Source organism: Macaca nemestrina, chromosome 15, assembly GCF_043159975.1.
Source record: "Macaca nemestrina isolate mMacNem1 chromosome 15, mMacNem.hap1, whole genome shotgun sequence".
NCBI lineage: Eukaryota > Metazoa > Chordata > Mammalia > Primates > Cercopithecidae > Macaca > Macaca nemestrina.
Genome location: NC_092139.1, coordinates 32419887 through 32436046, shown reverse-complemented (window position 1 = coordinate 32436046; position 16160 = coordinate 32419887). Strand labels below are relative to the sequence as shown.

Below are 16160 nucleotides of genomic sequence, written 5' to 3'. Positions count from 1 at the left end.
GGCGGGTCCAGGCTGCCCATCAAGCAGCTGGGCCGGGCAGAGGGGGATGGGAGACCACGGTGGCGCAGTGCACCCCTCCCCCTCGGCTGCCGCAGGTCCCCTGGGCCAGGCGTCTTGTCCTCCTCCGGGCAGCCTAGCTCCACCACTCCCTCCATCCTCCCGCAGGGCAGCTCCGGGCTCTGCTCAAAGCCCGCCCATAGCTGCCCCTCACTGGCTGCATCCTCGGAGTCCCGGCCCGCGCTGGCAGTCCCCAGGACCCCACAGACTACTCGCGCCCAGTCTGGAGTGAACACATTCCTTAGCATCTTTACTGAGCACCTACTGAATGCTGGCCTGGAAACAAAGTAATGACTGCAACCAAGGTGCCAGACCTCCTGCGGGGACAGATGTGTCTTACTGAGCCTTGTGGGTAACAGGGAAGGTGAATTGTGAGAATGGGGGTGCCCACTGTCCTCCACCCGGGAATCAGACCAGCTCCCCATGCAGCCCCCGCTGGCTGCTCTCCAGCGCCCAGGCCACCCACATCCTGCCTGTGAGAGCCAGGCCTAATCCTCACTCCCCTGTCCCATGCTTTCCTGCAGCTGAATAAAAGTCCGGCCCATGGCCACTGGCACTCTCAGTCCTGTGACCTCTGCAGTCCCCCAGCCCAGCCTCACTATCCTCTGCTGGGGCTCTACAATCTGCCTGCCATGATACCTTCAGCTGAGCAGATGGCAGCCAGCCTTCAAGGTCTGGTTCCACGCTGCCACCTCAGGCTGGCACTTTTCTCCACTGTCCCTATGAAGGAGACATTCACGCCTCCAACCCCAGCTTGCTGTCCAGCCCTGCCAGGGACCCTCGTGCTTCCTTCACCTGGCCCAGGGTCATCGTGAGGGCCATCTGCCCCACCAGGACAGACCCTGTCACCAGAGAAGCCCCTGCACCTGAGGTCCATGGGGGACAGGGATGACACCCATACTGGCTGGTTACCCCCGCTCCCATGAGCTGCGGGGGCCCATCCTTCACCCACCTTGTAGGTGTGACTTCACATACCGACACCACCTTCACAGACCACTTGCTTGACCTTGGAGGGCCTTAGATTCCTCCTCTGGAAGGAGGGGCTGCTCCTCAGTGGGCATCGTGCCTGGCACACAGCAAGCCAGTGGTCACTGCATTCATCACAGGCACCAGGCCCAAGGCTGGCTGCAGTGCCACACCGTGCACGGGGCCAGAGGTGACATCCCATCATCCCATCACCCACCTCCCAATCAGGTTTTCCCGAGAAGATGGACTTGCCCTCCCTGGGTGTGAGCTCCTGAGACTCACACGCTGCTCAGGGTGCTCCTGGAGCCTCCGCCAGGTCAGATGCCTGACACGGGGGCCCCAACTCTCCAGCTACCAAGACCTTTGCCTCAGGGCTGTGCCCCCGGCTGCCTGGCTGGGGATTGACATGCGGAGGGCAGAACCTCCCCTAACTGTACTTAGACGCCACCCCAGTCTGGCCAGGGAAGTGGTTGGGTGGGTAAGACCCGTAAGGCACCAGGTGCTAGGACCTCGTATGGCCACGTGTTCCAAGCTGTTAGAAGAAACTGGAAATCTGCACCATTATGTAAACTGATTTTAAAATACTGGCGACTGATTTACATGGCTTATTTTTTTTTTAGGGTCTTGCTGTGTTGCCCAGGCTAGAGTGCAGCGGTGCCATTAGGGCTCACTGCAACTGCTGCCTCCTGGGCTGAAGCGATCCCCCCCCAGTGCACACCACGATGCTTGGCTAATTTTTCTTTTTTTTTTTTTTTTGAGACGCAGTTTCATTCTTGTTGCCCAGGCTGGAGTATAACGGGGTGATCTTGGCTCACTGCAACCTCCGTCTCCCAGGTTCAAGTGATTCTCCTGCCTCAGCCTCCCAAATTGCTGGGATTATAGGCACCAGCCACCATGCTCAGCTAATTTTGTATATTTTTAGTAGAGACACGGTTTCACTATGTTGGCCAGACTGGTCTCGAACTCCTGACCTCAGGCAGTCTGCCTGCCTTGGCCTCCCAAAGTGCTGGGATTACAGATGTGAGCCACCGCGCCCGGCCTCGGCTAATTTTTAAAGTTGTTTTTTTTTTTGTAGAAATGAGGTCTCACTATATTGCCCAGGCTGATCTCAAACTACCAAGACTCAAGCCATCCTCCCACCTTGGCCTCTCCATGTGTTGGGATGACAGGCGTGAGCCACTGTGCCCAACCCATTATTTGTATTTTTAAAAACCCCGACAAGTAAATGAGTACACAAATGTGGTCTATTCATATGATGGAATAGTATCCAGCCATGAAAAGGAACAAAGTTTGGATAAGTCCTGCAATGTGGACGACAAAAACATGAGGCTGTGGGAAACAGGCCAGACGGGCAAGGATGGCAAGTGATTCTGCTTCTGCACAGCATCTGGAGCAGGCAAATTCACAGAGGCAGAAGGCACAGTGGGCTCTACGGGCTGGGGGAATGGGCCGTTATTACTTAATGGGTGCAGAGTTTCTGTTGGGGGGGGGATGAACAAGCTGTGGAAGTAATGGTGCTTCTGGAGTGTACACTTAAAAATGGTTAAAATGGCAAATTTTATGTCACACATTTTACCACACCCAAAGAAACCCAGAACAAAAACAGCCCCTTAGCCCTAGTTTATAGACTAGTTTATATCTAGTTTATATCTGCCATTATCTTATTTTCTCACGCCGCACACACAGAGCCCACTCAGAGGCACAACATGGATCGCAAAAGCCTGCCTTCCTCAGTGACACCAGGGTCTCGCCTACCCCCAGGCTCCGCTCAGGCAGCCACCACCCCACACAGCTGCCCTGGCACGACGCGCTCTGGGGAGCTGCCTACAACCTGAGGCCCATGTTTTGCTGACTGGGGAGGACACAGGTTTGAGCCGTGGAGTGGCTGGAAGAGGCTACTCCACCTTCCGGAGCGTCCGTTTCCTTTCAGAGCGGGTCTCACGGCCATAAAACACGGTTCTAAGGTGCGGATGCCCGGGATGGGGCAGGAGCTCAAAAGGAAACTCCGGTTCCCTGCACCCCACCTTTTCTCACATCATGACTCACCCACTGCCGACGCACAAGGCTCTCCCAGACTGCAACGGGGGCTTCTGGGGATCCTGGAGCCCAGCCTGTGACAGTCTGAGGTGGGCCCAGTGAGGGACTACTGTGGGGATGGGGGTGACTGCTACCCTCCAGGCTTGTGCTCCAGCAGTGACAAATCAAACATAAGGGCTCCAGAGGAGACGGGCCTCCAAAGGGGTGTCACCAGTTTTCTGGCCCCTGAGCCATGGTCTCTCCCTACTCTCGGTGACTGCTGCTTACCCTTCCGTGCTAACCCGAGCACCACCACCTCAGGGAAGCCCTCCCTGCCTGCCCCAATCTCCACTGTGGCACTGGCTCTGGGCCATGGCTCTGCAGAAGCCATCCCAGGGATGGTGGGGCAAGGGCTGATGCCTCCTGAACCAGCAGGGGCAGAGGTGCTGCTCGGGGTGGGGTTGGTCCAGCCTGTCCCTTGGCCCCACAAGCAGTGGATTTGATCCCAGCTGTAGCCACACAGGCTGAGTTGACTCCAACTGGAAGCCAGGTCCCTCCTTTGGGCCCACCAGGCCCTTCCAGTGAGCCCCTACGGCTCACCCACCCGCCCCAGCTGTGACCCAGCCTTGGCACTTGCTGTTCCCTCTTCCTGCTCCACTCTGTCCTGGGTGTCCCCTTGGCGCAGTCCCTCACTTCCAGGGCTCTGCGTAAAGGTCACCTTCTTGGTAAGCCCAGCTCCCGCCCCACTCTGGCACACTGACCCCTCTACCTACTTTTTTTTTTTTTTTTTTTTTTTTTTTTGAGACAGTCTCACTCTGCTGCCCAGGCTGGAGTGCAGTGGCGCGATCTTGGCTCACTGCAAGCTCCGGGTTCACATCATTCTCCTGCTTCAGCCTCCCGAGTAGTTGGGACTACAGGCGCCCGCCACCATGCCCAGCTCATTTTGTGCATTTTTAGTAGAGATGGGGTTTCACCATGTTAGCCAGGATGGTCTTGATCTCCTGACCTGGTGATCTGCCTGCCTCAGCCTCCCAAAGTGCTGGGATTACAGGCGTGAGCCACCGCGCCCAGCCCCCTCTACCACAGTAGTATTGCAAGGAGAGGATAAGTGCTTGGAAGAAATACTACTGTGTTTATTGTGTCTCTGGCCTGTGCCCAGCCTTCACAGAAGCGGCCCCAGCCCTAGAGACCCAGAGTTGGTGCAGCTGTATTGGGTGGACCTGGATGGCTCCTGCTGCCCCCTAGATCACACCCCTCCCGCTGGTGAGGGCAACTGAGTCTTCCTGGGTGCCCCAGGGTGAGTGCATGCCCCAGGTCTGGCCAGTCAGCCCATCACAGCAACTGGTGAGAGCGTGTGACCAAGCTGGACCCGAGGACATCACGTGGGGGCTCTTGCTGCGATGGCTGGGAAGGCACTCTCTACCTGGGGTTGCTGGGCCCATGGTGCAGGGAGGCCCACGCTGGGGAAAGCAGGGCTGACAGGGGGCACAGATGATCCCCTGGAATCCATCTGTGCCTGCTACCTAGGAAGGCCCTAGAGGTTTTGGTGAGGGAACTGACAATTTCCTTATTGCTTAGGCTGGCTAGGGGCGGGCTCACACCAATGGCTTGGTCTCTGAGTAGTCCAGGGTCTTCTCCCTGGCAGGGACCTGGGGGCTGGGATCGCTCCGCATGGGGACCTCACCATGACGCCCAGCTCAGTCCTGAGGAGGCTGGTACCCACAGAAGGAGGTGGTGCCCACGGAAGGGCTGATGCCCACGGGAGGGACTGGCTGCAACCCTCGCACCCACCCCATACTGCACCTGGCCAGGAGAACGCGCCTGTCACTGGGGAAAGAAGGAATAGAGAGACTGGGGGCAGTTGGGTTTTGATCCAATTGGAATTCTGCCTCCCACAACCCTTAAAAAAAAATGTGATTTAGGCCAGGTGCAGTGGCTCACGCCTGTAATCCCAGCACTTTGGGAGGCAGAAGCAGGTGGATCACAAGGTCAAGAGATTGAGACCATCCTGGCCGACACGGTGAAACCCCGTCTCTACTAAAAATACAAAAATTAGCTGGGCGTGGTGGCACATGCCTGTAGTCCCAGTTACTCAGGAGGCTGAGGCAGGAGAATCGCTTGAACCCGGGAGGTGGAGGTTGCAATGAGACAAGATTGCACCATTGGACTCCAGTCTGGCGACAGAGTGAGACTCTGTCTCAAAAACAAAACAAAACAAAAAAACTGATTTAAAAGAGACATAGGCACACAAACCCATGCTGGATGGAATGCAGTGGGGCCTGGGCAGGGATGGTGCAGGTATAGGGTCCTGTAGTCTAGGCGACCTTGGGCACTGCCACCTCCTGGGCCTCCTCTTATCTACAATCCTGGGAGTTGCCGCTGACGCCCTCCCGGGCTCTGGCACTTTATGACTCTGTGAAGAAACCCAGCTGGCTCCATGGGCACTGAAGCCCCAGCACACAGGCCTCACAGGGTGCAGACCTCCAGCTGGGAGGCTCAGTGGGAAGCTGGGAGTTTTAGATGGACCCTCCACACCTGGAGCTGGAAGTGGAATCTAAGGGTGCCCAGGTGACCTCTTGTCCCCACCTGGTCCCCATCTTGCTGTTGCCAGGAGGCCTCTCCAGGAGGGTCACCCCTGAGGCCAGCCTGCCGGGGCCCAGCGTGATGGCAGCAGGGTGGGCCCGCCCCCAGCCTGTGGCTGCGTGGGCAGCAGAGAGGTGTCCTGAGGGGCCTTGGGGAGGCAGCCAGGGATGGACCCCCTCTGAGCATTTCTACAAAACTAGGCCTTCCTCACTGTGGCAAAGGGTGACTCCTTCATCTGGGCAGGACCCGGAGCCCACCACCTGTGCCCAGAATGCCTGCGGGCAGGGAAGGACTGCCGTGCCCATCTATTTGAACATGGGGCAATGTGCTGCTATTCAAACGGAGGAATTAGTGATGAATGGGGGAAATTGTTCCTGCCTCTGTCCCGTCTCCAGAAGGAGACAAAAACCCCTTTTACCTCAGCAAACAATGCCCTTATGTGGGCGCCAGTGCCCCGCAGCCCGCACAAGCCCAGCTCTGTGTGAACCACCAATCGCCACACCACGCTCTGGGGCCCAAAGCCAGTGGCACCCTCTCCCGGTGGGCGACTCCCGCCAGCTCCCAGGCTAGGCTCGGAGAATGGGAAGGCCCACCATCCCTGGGACCATAGGCCAGGTACACGGCCACTGGAGGCCAGCAGGCCCTGCGTGCAGACTGCCTTCTGTGTCCAGAGGTGTGGCTGCTGGAGGCAGTGCCACCTCCATGAGACTGTCACAGCAGCAGCCAGGCAGGGGACGGGAGGGGCATCAATAATTCACACACAACAAGGCGACGGGGGAGGAGGGGGTGGGAGACTGCTGCAGCCAAGGCCCACCATGGCCAGGGAGGCGTGGACAGCAGGGCTCTGGGCTATGGTCTGGGGGTGCTGACTCCGCTCTGAATTTGAGGCGTGCACCTCCCCAGGGCTGGCCCCCTGCCTGCTTTGACAAAGGCCAGCGCCCAGGCCGTGTTTACATGATGCATAGTTCCAAGGAGCACCAGGCTCAGGGCGGGCTGCCCAGCTCTTCCTCCGGACAGGCAGGAGGGGCGCAAAGGTCAAATGGGGGACACTAGGACCCTACCATCCTGGGTGATGAGGCCACACGGGGCACCTACATTCTCCACGTGGCCCTTAGGCCCCGGCAGCCTGCAAAGCTGCTCTCCTGAGTACCCTGCTCTGTCCCTGTGGTTCACACAGCCTGACCCAGCCCCAGCCGTGGGGCAGGAAGCCCATGCCCCCCATCTGGGTGCCACACTTGCCCCCTGATTTCCAGCCCTGGGGCGCCAATGCCTCTACCTCCACAGCACCTGCCTCCTCTGTGTGTGCCCCTCAGTGCCCGGGCAGCAGGCATTCCTGCTGAAACTCTGGTCACTCTTTCCTCAGGCAGGTGCCAATCTAGTTCCTCACAGTCAGGAGCAGTGCTGTCCGACAGAAACAGAGAGTGAGCTACATGAGGGATTTTAGTGCCCTAGTACCCACATTTTAAAAAGTAATAAAGAAACAGGTGAAATCAATTTTAATCATCTACTTTATTTAACCCAATATATCCAAAATATTACCATTTCAATAAATAGTCGACACCGTGTTATCAGAGCTGAGGTATTTCACCTTCTTTCCTATGGAGCCACGGAGACGCAGCATGTATCGCATGCCTGTCTGCACCAGCCTTTTCCAAGGCTTGGTAGCCGTCCCTGGCTACTGAATTAGACGTCGTACACCTAGATTTTCCCCTAAAACTGAAATCATTTCTCTCTGCAGTGACTCTGGGGGTCCTCGCCCCTAGACAGGTGTCCAAGCTGCAGATGATATTCAGGCCTTGGGACAGGTGGCTCAAGCGGTGGGGCCCTGGAGACAGACACCACCTTCAGTGGAGGGGAAGGCGGACACCAATTATGCGTCAGGTCCCAAGTGTCAGGCTGTGGGTAACTCATCATGCCTGATTTGCACAACCACCCTCTGCAGCAGACATCAGGGAGGAACCAGAGGCTCCAGGGGGAAGTCACTGGCCCATCACCCGGGATGAACGGCGGCACTCAGACAGCCCCAAAGCACCACCTAGGCCACCCAGTGCTCTCAGGCATTCTGGGAACCTCCAAGGCCAGCCTTGATTTGCCCATCTGTACTGTGGGACAATTCCCTACCCCTGCTACCAGACTGCCCCATTTCCTAGAGCCCCTCCCCCAACACCCACTGGCCCCTGATGCCCCGGGGAAGCGCTCCCAGGATGAACTGCCGGGATGTGGGTGTCCTCCCTGGCCCCGTCCTCCAGGCCAAGCACAGGCGGTAAGAAATAAACACTAATTCAGTGTGCAAAGATCGAGCTGAGACACACACAGCCTGCTCCCCATGTTCTCAGAGCAAATAGAGCCACTCCAGGCCACCATGTGTGAATGATTCATGGGGCAGGGCCCTGGCCCCAAAGCCCCTACAGGCCTCCTCCAGCCCTCCCGGGAGCCAGTCTGGGTTTGGTGCATTGTAGTCCTTAGGTTGGGGTGATGACGCCAACGTGGCCTGGTCACTTCCTGGTTCCTAGGAAAGTCACCCTTGAACAGGCTCCCGGTGGAGGTGCCTCAGGAGGGCCTGGCCTGACAGAGGAGCCTGCTGGACAAGAGCTCTGTATGTATCCTGGGCTGAGGGGCAGCCGCGAGGGGCAAGGGCACTGATCCCCACATGGCCCCACTGGCCCAGGCTCACCTTCACCTCCATTTTTTTTTTTTTTTTTTTTGAGATGGAGTCACTCTGTCACCCAGGCTGGAGTTCAGTGGCGTGATCTTGGCTCACTGCAACCTCCACCTCCTGGGTTCAAGCGATTCTCCTGCCTCAGCCTCCTGAGTAGCTGGGATTACAGGTGCCCATTACCACGCCCAGCTAATTTTTATATGTTTAGTAGAAGTGGGGTTTTGCCATGTTGGCCAGGCTGGTCTCAAACTCCTGACCTCATGTGATCTGCCCGCCTTAGCCTCCCAAAGTGCTGGGATTACGGGCGTGAGCCACCATGCCTGGCTCACCTCCCCACTTTCTCAGTAGGTGAACCTCTCAGCTCATCAGGCCCCAGAGCTTGTCCTCTGGAGACCCAAGGCCCCAGCACCCCGGACAAGGCCAGGGCTGTGTAGGCCCTGCTCGCTCCTGGATAAAGGGATCTCTCGGTGCTGTCTCCCAGCGTCTCTCACCCCTTGGCGGGCCAGGGCCCAGCACAGCCCAGCATTGTCTGTGCCGCCCGCGGCCCAGCTGATGATGGACACTTTCCTGTGACCGGGGACTGCCAGTGTGGCCTACAGCCAATCCCTGGAAGGCCTGGGCCCCAGCTCTCTGCTCCTGGGGGAGGGGAGGCCAGGAGGCCGCCGCCTGCTCATCTGTTGTGGGTGTTTGGAGCCTTGAGGAGGAACAAACAGCTCTTGCTCCTGGGGTGGGGGTGGGTGGGACCTGCACCCGGAGAATGGGGCCCAGTCCTGGTTTCTGGCCTCAGCTGTGAGAATTAGGGTTAGGGCAATGGACATGGCCATAATGAGCAGGTGTTAGGGAGAAGGCTTGGCTTAAAAGCCTACTGCAAGAGAGGCCTTTCAGAGGCCAACCCAGGGAGACTGGTACAGGGGCCACACCTCCTGCCATGCAACAGTGACCAGGGCAGATGTCTGGCCATGAGCGTTGGGTCCAGGGGGAGTCAGCAGCAGGCCAGAGTTCTGTGCCCCCTGGTGGGAGAGGGCTGCTGTGACCCAGGGATGGGCCCGGGGAGGGTGGGCATCACCTGAGGAGGGCACTAGAAGGAGCCGTGGCACAGGGGTAATGCGGGTGATGGTCTCTGAGCCCTGGTGGCCTGGCCGTTACTCCCACCAGCTCCTTCCCCACCAGCCGTATGGCCTCCTGCCTGATCCCTCACTCAAACGGCTTCACCCCTTACTGGGGACACCCCATGGCACCCTGAGTACCAGAAGCCGGAGGCACACTTCTGCCTGGCACCTTCTCCTTGGATGGCAACACTGACTCCTCACTGCCTTAGCTGCCCATCAGTGTGGGCACCTGGGATGGGTCTGGCATTTGCCAGATTGAGAAGCAGCATCTTGGGAACTCAGGGTCCCTGGACAGGGCCTGGCTCATGTGGGTGGGGAGGGAGAGACAGGGACTCAGGAGTGCCTGGGTCTTGTTGACACCAAGGACCCCCTAGCCCGGCTCCCTTTCCAAAGAAGCATGACCTGGACGGTGGCTGGGGGCTGAGAGTAGGGACAGGGACGCCGTTGAGGGTGGCTGTGAGGTAAGCTGCAGTCAGGGTCCCACAGGCCTCCATGGCAGAGGGGACCAAGGGAGACCAGGCTGGCTGAGGAGGCAGGACTGGACCAAGGGGGTGGTGTGCAGGGCTCAGAGAATCTGGGGGAGGTGACGAAGACTGCCCACATCCAGTCCCAGCCTGGCCCCTGGCGGGCCTCTGTGCTGTCCACATCTGGTCCTCAACCACCTGGCAAGGTGGGCCAAGATGATCACCCCTGCCTGTCAAGGGGACGGCACCTCCCAAGGCTGCCTGGCAAGGAGGGAGCTGAGCAAGATCTGAGCTCTGTGTGCCCCCACGCTTCCCTGCAGACCCCTTGGAGGCCAGGGAGGAGGCACCCAGGGGAGGGGGCCAGGCCAAGGAAGAGAGGCCAACAGTGCTGCCACTGTAAATACCGAGCCCTGGGCGCTCGAGCAACACACCTGCTCCCCAGAGGCCCGCCCTGCTGCCCAGTTTGCATTTCTAGGTGGCAGAGGGCCCCACCCGAGGGCAGCAGGGGCCACAAGGTAGGAAGCCTTGGTCTTCTCACTAAGAGCTCCTGGGGGCATGCCAGGGTGAGGGGCTGCAGCCCACAGGCCATGTCACAGAGAGAAGCTGTGGCCCAGAGTTGGGGGGTCAGCTAGCTCAGGACCATACTTCGGGGAAGGGCTGGCCAGATCCATGGCACAGAACCCAGGACCTGCCTACAGGATGCCACATATTGGGCCCGACCACTCCATCCTCCCAGAACCCTTCCATGCCAGACCCTCCCCAGATGGCCTGGTTGTGGCCTCTCTGCCCTTCTCTCCTGGTTGGAGCTTCTCTCCTGGGTCATAGGGAGCTTTTGGAAACATGTGACCCAAGAAACCCTGGCATTGGGCACCTCCTCCCTTCCCAGCCCCCTGCTGCCACGCCTCTGCCCGGCTTCCCAGGCCACCTCGTCCCAGGCCCTTTCTATGATCCCCCATCTATTCCAAGAGTGACTCAGTGGCCGTTCGTTGAGCACCTATTCAGTGCTAGGGCCTGGGAATAAAGCCCAGGACAGGAGACTCAGGCCACACGGGGTCAGCCCTGAAGGGCACCCTGTGGCACCTGCTTCCAGCAATAAAAAACAGGGACTTGGCCAGGCGCGGTGGCTCACACCTGTAATCCCTGCACTTTGGGAGGCTGAGGCAGGCAGATCATGAGGTCAGGAGTTTGAGACCAGTCTGACCAACATGGTGAAACACTGTCTCTACTAAAAATACAAAAATTAGCCAGGCATGGTGGCGCATGCCTGTAATCCCAGCTACTAGGGAGGCTGAGGCAGGAGAATTGCTTGAACCTGGAAGGTGGAGTTTGCAGTGAGCCGAGATTGTGCCATTTGTACTCCAGCCTGGGCAACAGAGTGGGACTCCATCTCAACAAAAAGAAAGACAAACAGGGACTCAAATGTCCTTCCATAGGAGTGGTCAAAACGCTGGCTCTGGGTAGACCCAGTCCCCGTGGTCTGGGCAAGTTACTTCCCCTCGGAGACGACATTTCCTGCCCTGTGGAACAGCGACATGTATAGCTCCGGGCTCACAGGGTCAGGCTGGGCACACAATGGGCTCAGGAATGGGCCCCCAGTCACTGGGCTGACTGGACAACCTTCGAACTGTGGCTGGCCCACATCAGTGTCAGGGAGGCCAATGACTACGTGAGAAAAAAGGTGGTGCCAATACTGCCTCATTGAAGAGAAAACGAGGCTCTGGTTACTTAGATAATATAAAAGTCTGAGAAAAATAGGCCCCCCAGACATCATTATTTTTCATTTTCTTTTTTCCTCCTTTCTTTTTTTCTCTTTTTTTTGAGACAGAGTTTTGCTCTTGTTACTCAGGCTGGAGTGCAATGGTGCGATCTCGGCTCACAGCAACCTCTGCCTCCCAGGTTCAAGAGATTCTCCTGCCTCAGCCTCCCGAGTAGCTGGGATTACAGGCATGTGCCACCACACCCAGCTAATTTTGTATTTTTAGTAGAGACAGGGTTTCTCCATGTTGGTCAGGCTGGTCTCAAACTCCTGACCTCAGGTGATTCACCTGCCTCGGCCTCCCAAAGTGCTGGGCTTACAGGCATGAGCCATTGTGCCTGGCCTTCTCCTTTATTTTTCTACAATCATTGTAATACTTCTGAAATAAGGGGAGAAATCAGGGACATTTCTACAAAGACATGGCTCCTGCCCTCAGCAAGCTGACAACCGGCAGGGGTCCCACACTGGTGCCTGTTTGGCTTCAACCAAACCCCAGACTCCTCCAGGGAGGTGGAGACAGGGCTCATCACCCTTGAGTGTCACAAGGCCAACGCTGGTGTGACAAAAGTGGCCAAGAAACTGGAAGAGCCAAAGGGCCCTCAGTGCCTTCGTCCTGCCCCAGGCCTGCACGGTGCGGGAGCCCCAGTGTGTCCCGAGGCCCAGGCTGGAGGAGCAGCTTCATCTGAGAGGCGCACACACCAGGCCCTGACCTGCCCCAGCCAGGGCTCCACACCACTCTTGCTCAGCAATCCCCCAACTGCCCACCCTGTGGAAGGTGGAAGCAGGCCCAGCGAGCAGACCCCCGCTCTCCCCTGGCGCTGGCTTCCTGTCTGCCCAGGAGGTGAGTAATGTCCGCTCCCTGCCCCCATGCATCCCTTCTGGAGGCCAGGCGGGCCTCACATTTTCCGCTCAGGAAGGGGCAGAGTGAGAGGCCTGCTGAAGCACATCCAGGGGAAACGGAAGGAGCGGCCCCGCCTGCCCGGTCAGGAACCCAGGCCAGCCCCGGCCTGCAGGAGGCGCACTGGCTCACCTGCCTCTGTGCATGCCTTCGTTCATTTTCTTTTTTTTTTTTTTTTTTGAGACTGAGTCTGGCTCTGTCGCCCAGGCTGGAGTGCAGTGGCCGGATCTCAGCTCACTGCAAGCTCCGCCTCCCGGGTTTACGCCATTCTCCTGCCTCAGCCTCCCGAGTAGCTGGGACCACAGGCGCCCGCCACTTCGCCCGGCTAGTTTTTTGTATTTTTTAGTAGAGATGGGGTTTCACCATGTTAGCCAGGATGGTCTCGATCTCCTGACCTCGTGATCCGCCCGTCTCGGCCTCCCAAAGTGCTGGGATTACAGGCTTGAGCCACCGCGCCCGGCCTGCCTTCGTTCATTTTCATCCACTCATTCACTCAACAAACAGTACCCCAGCACCTGCGCGGTGCCAGGCCCTGTGCTGGGTGCTGGAGTCCTGGCTCTCAGGGTGCTTATGGTACTTGGGGAGCAGACTGCATCAAACAGATCATCCCACCAGTGGGGGCGTAATTACAGACGGATGTGCTGTTCAGCCCCCAGGCAACGCCAGACCACAGTGCCTCTGGACAAGGTATCTCAGGCAGCCAGACTCCCTCTACACCCTATGATGTGCACAGAGCCCTGTTCAGACCCAAAAGAAAGCCCAAGCCCAAGCCTCGGCCAGGGCTTAGCTGAGGGTCTTTAGGGGACCTGGCCCGTGCCTGGGCAGGAAACTATGGCAGAAGCTGGCTTGCATGGCCCTGGGCCCCAAGGAGGGAGTGCCCCAAGTATGCAGAGAGGGCCTTCTTTGGTTCCCTAGCTCCCCTGCCCATCTTCTGGTGACCCTCACACATGGCCCCTACACCTGCCAAAGGGGAGAAAGGAGAAGCACTGGCACCTCCCCAACCCTGGCTGAGTTGCCCCAAGTCTCTCCCTGATTCTAAGTTTCCTCCCCATGAGATGAGAGCACTGTGATGGTGGCTCCCTGCCAAGCACCAGCGGCTATGATCGTGGGGACCCAGGAGCATCCCAGGACTTCAGAGTGTGGGGAGCTGGTGTAAAGAGGTCTGGGAGACCAAGACTCGCAGACAGTGGCAGGGCTGGGGGCAGAAACCCAACTGTGTTTCAGGACAAGCAGACACTCACCCCGGTAGAACCTCAGAGACAAGCTCCCCGGGGAGTGAGAGCTGGCATCCGCACAACGCACTCTTGGGCTCAGTGGTTCCGCCATGGGATTTGCTCTGCCACTCAGCCTTCATCTGCCTTTAAAGAAGGGCCCCGACAAATCCACAGCTGTAGATCTGTGCTAACCGCCTGGCTCCCTGAAATCACTCCCGGCTGGATTACTCGTCAGCAGGGAGGGGGTGCTGATACGGTTGGCATCTGGGTCCCCTCCAAATCTCATGGTGAGATGTGTCCTCCAGGGTTGGACGTGGGCCTGGTGGGAGGTGTCTGGGTCATGAGGGACTTGGTGCTGTATGGAGTGAGTTCTCACTATGAGTTCGCACGAGAGCTGGTTGTTTAAAAGAGCCTGGTACCTCTTCCCTCTCTCTTGCTCCCTCTCTCACCATAAGACATACCTGCTCCCCCTTCACCTTCTGCCATGTCTGTAAGCTTCCTGAGGCCTCACCAGAAGCCAAGCAGATGCTAGTGCCATGCCTGTACAGCCTGTGGAACTGTGGACCAAATACACTCTTCTCTTTATAAATTACCCAGCCTCAGGTATTCCTTTATAGCAACACCAAACGGACCAACACAGGTGTGTCATCGGCACAGCCTTGGGAGTCCCCACGCTCCTGGCAAAGAGAAAAGGCCCAGGTGCTCGGATGGGAAGGATGTCCCTAGAAACAAACAACCCAACTTATCCCCATCAGAGGCGGAGCTCCATCTGCTCTGCAATGGTGTGCTTGGACAGGGCTCAGTAAACGTCTGTTCATTTGTTCCTTCCGGGATAACAGACATTCAGCAGGCACCAACAATGGGCCAGGTTCACAACCGAGTCCCGGGGGCAGGGCAGAGACCGAGACTGAGCTTACGGCAGGCCTCTGACTTCCACGGAGGCCTGAGGGCCACAGCCCACACACCAAGCTCACCTGGGCATCAGTGGGGTTGGGGGGCTTCTGCGATGGAGACCCTCAGGCGGGGAGTGGAGCACACAGAGGGCTAAGATGGGTGCCTCTGCTTGGGCTGTCCCTACCTAGTCCTGCATCAATAACAGGGGCCTGAGAGTGCTCTGATGGGAGCCCCTTGACTCACTCACGGGAGCTGGACCTCACATGTCTGCACCGTGAGCACCTTCAAGAGGGGCTGGCTGTGTGTCTCCATGGGGGCCGGAAGATGGCCCAGGACTCCAGGCTGGAAACCCACTGCTCTGGACAGACACCAACAGGCCCACAGGCCCAGAAGGGGCAGTAGAGGCCAGGCCAGCTGCCTGGGCCTTCCCAAGGCCTGTGCCCTGCCCGGGGTCTCAGCTGGCCAGCAGGGTGGCCCACAACTCCATGAGTGCCTCGGAGCGGACAGTGAGGCCTACGGCCCCGCGGTCAGCAGCATCCTCACTGTCCCAGCTCCGGTGTCCACCTGGAGGGGAAGGCAGTGTGTGAAGGCAGTGTATGACTACCCCAGGCTGGCCCTGCACTGGGCTCTTGGGGACCTACGGATCCCCCAGCCTCCCTGCATCTCTCAGCCTCGTCCTCATGGCCAGCCAGCGTCCGGGCAGCAGGTGCTGAGGGAGCTCCACGGACCCCACAGAAATGCCACTGTCAGCTACCTGATCCTGACAGCCCCCAAATCACCAGACCTCCCCAGGACGTGTCTCCAAGAGAGATCCCACTCTCAAATGGTGGTCATGGGGAATAACAGCAAGAGACCTGCTCGGGAATGAGTAGGGGGACCACGGCCCCTTCAGCCCCACTGCTCTGGGTTTCTGAACAACTGTCCCAGACCCTTCTTGCAGGGACCACAGCCTGCAGCCCCAGTTGAGCTCTGCAGGCACAGCCCTCAGTGTTCCTTGGGTGTGGCCTCAATCAGCTCAGTTGAGGCGGGAGGTCAGCTGCTGAGCTTGTCCCAGTCCCAGAGCCCCCCAGAGCACGTGGCTGCCCCCGCTGGGTCCCCACCACCGTGGGAACGCTGGAAGGCAGCACTGGCCTGGGAGGCTGGCAGCACGAGGGGGTCGTGCAGACCTCACGAGGCATCAGGCACAAAAGCCTTTTCTTTGCCGGCAGCCACGCACCCCACTCCTCCTGCAGCCACTCCCTGTGCTCCCTAGCCCCTGGTCCAGACACCTCCAGCTGCCTCCAGGCTGGGTCTCCTCCCAAACAAAGCCGGATTCAGGCCTGAGAAGGCTGTCGGGAGGCAGGCGCACAGGTTCTGCCATGGAGATGAACTTTGACCCAAACAGCAAGGCTCCTACCCCTTATTTACTCTTTAAGGCTGACCCGTTTCACAGAGTTAACATTACACCCCTTTTTAACCCGTACCTCCCTCCCACATTCCAGGCCTCGACCTTCAACCCCTCCTAATTGCTGGCTCCGGCTCCTACACCCCAGTTCTCTGGGGCC

General features: G+C 58.4%; 1 protein-coding gene across 14 annotated transcripts in view; it reads right to left on the bottom strand.

Moving 5' to 3' along the window:
* Window positions 1-16160, bottom strand: part of LOC105496189 (nucleolar protein 4 like) — a 148978-nt gene that overhangs the window by 14090 nt on the left and 118728 nt on the right. The gene's annotated exons all lie outside the window — the stretch shown is intronic.